The 2018-nt window shown below is 45.0% G+C and overlaps 1 long non-coding RNA gene across 1 annotated transcript in view; it reads right to left on the bottom strand.

Moving 5' to 3' along the window:
• LOC109363889 overlaps positions 1 to 1253 on the bottom strand; it is an 11878-nt gene extending 10625 nt beyond the window's left edge. The window contains exon 1 of the long non-coding RNA XR_002109761.2: positions 600 to 1253. This is a non-coding gene — a long non-coding RNA (uncharacterized LOC109363889). The remainder of the gene's footprint in view (positions 1 to 599) is intronic.
• Between the last annotated feature and the right edge of the window lie 765 nt (positions 1254 to 2018).

Below are 2018 nucleotides of genomic sequence, written 5' to 3'. Positions count from 1 at the left end.
CACTGCAGCACTGCCTGTGCGCCGGCTCCCCTCTACCACCTGTTTGCAGGGCGGCAAGGGGTGATGGTGCTCCATGTGAAGCCTCATCTGTGTGCCAAGATCTTGGGGCTGATAGGGACTGGCACCACCAATCAATCTCCCTCTCACAGTCCTTTATGGTCCTCAGCCTTTCCACCTCCTGCTTCCAGATGACCACAAAGCTGAGTAAGTCGTTTCGATGGTCACATCGTATACAAGTTCTGCCTCCATCACCTGGTACTGCGAAGGCCAGGCTCTGGCACTCATCACAGCCAGTGACCTGCACACTAGCATCTTGTGTTTGGACCTCAGTCTGGGTCTCCACATTCTTCTTGGCTGCAGTCTTCCTTTTATGTGAACATGGGACCTCTGTCTGGGTCTCTACAGTGTTTGTGGCGGTAGCCTTCTGCCAGGGTGCAGGCATGGCAAACCAGCAGGCTCACTAACACTACTAGACAGCCTTAATGGGGTGACTGATCAGTCCCGCCCTGCTCCCGGTAGTGCTGGCTCTGCCCTCGCCCCGTTGCCATGTCGTTAACAGGAGCCCCCGCACTTATCACTCTCTTCACAGTGATAACAACCTTCCTCGCTACGTAGTCCTGTGGATGGATGGCTTACAGTTTCTCCTCGTAAAAACAGCCCACGTGATTCCCACACCCCGACTCATCCTCTCTGTCCCGGAGGCACTTTCTAGGCAGAGGGTGTGGACGCAGAGCCGTTGCCCCGGCAACGCCCATGCCACATCAGCTGTTCTCTCGAGAGCTGCCCGGCTGCTCTGTTGTCTCAGGGATCCCTGGATGAGGGAACGACCGAACCCCCCCTATACCTCCCACTCAGTTGCTGTGGTTCTGGCTGGGACAGCTCTGAAGCAGCAAACCTCAATGATCAAACTGTCCTTGGTTTTTCATTCTAGTGGTTAAAAGTTTGGAGCCGGGGGGAGTTTTTTATTTCACTTCTGCACTCTCATCTGCTGCTATGAATTGACATAGTCTCAGTTCCTTGTTTGTGAAATAGAAGTATGTGGAAGGCAAAAGAATGTTTGATATGTTTGTTTGATAAGTTAACAGCTGAGGATGTCTGTATTCTGTCTTGAAATCTTACTGGTGTTGATGAACTTCGTTTGTCTGTGTATTCTAGCATTTAATGATCCATGTGGAAGTCTATAATAACAAAATAATAGAAAGGCTGAGGTTGACATGACCTCTGGGTCCATCTGTTCCCACTACTTGTTAGGGACTACCAGCAGGGTAGCCAAGATCATGTCTAAGTGGCCTCTGAAGATCTCCAAGGAGGAGAGTCCACAGCCCGTTTGGTCAGTCTGTGCCAGTGCTTTGGCACCCTGTATTTTTATACTGTGGGTAGCGAAAGTAACTCTGACATTTTTAATAGTGTATTTCAGAAAAAATAGTATGAAAAAGAAACCAAACTATAAACTCCAAACTCCTACTATGAATGTTACTACACTAAAAAAAGCAGCAAAATGGTTGAAAAATGTTAGCGTGAAACAATTGCTTCCTGCTGACCCAAATTTTTCCTTCAAAGACTGGGTAGCTGCTACATTTCAAAGTAGTACTGCCCTAGTCTTCTGGTCAGAGAGAGCAGAACACTTCTATTCAGGTGAAAACTAGTAACAAGTTAACATGACTTTCCTGGCAGACTTTGTGGTTGGCTTTAAACTTTGCATTAATTCAGTGGTATCTGAGATAAGTTTAGATTTCTTCCCATGAAAGAGACTAGATTTTCAAGGATTTTTTTCTTTTACTTGTATGTTATCAGGAGTACAAATACACAAAATTATTTTAAAGTTGTGTACTTTTATTTAAAGAATTATTGGACTCCCAAGATTTTATGCAGAAGTTAGATAACTGTTTAAAAAAAAAAAAAAGATTAAAATAATTGTGATGAGCAGTAAGTAGGATTTCTTTCTTTATTTCCAAGAATGATGGTTTAAGGCAGATACTTAGTGTGAAATTAGTGTGTCAGGGTTGGAATTATATTTC

This window comes from Meleagris gallopavo, chromosome Z (genome assembly GCF_000146605.3).
Source record: "Meleagris gallopavo isolate NT-WF06-2002-E0010 breed Aviagen turkey brand Nicholas breeding stock chromosome Z, Turkey_5.1, whole genome shotgun sequence".
Lineage (NCBI taxonomy): Eukaryota > Metazoa > Chordata > Aves > Galliformes > Phasianidae > Meleagris > Meleagris gallopavo.
Note: the sequence above shows the minus strand (reverse complement) of the source record. Positions and strands in the feature narration are given on the sequence as shown.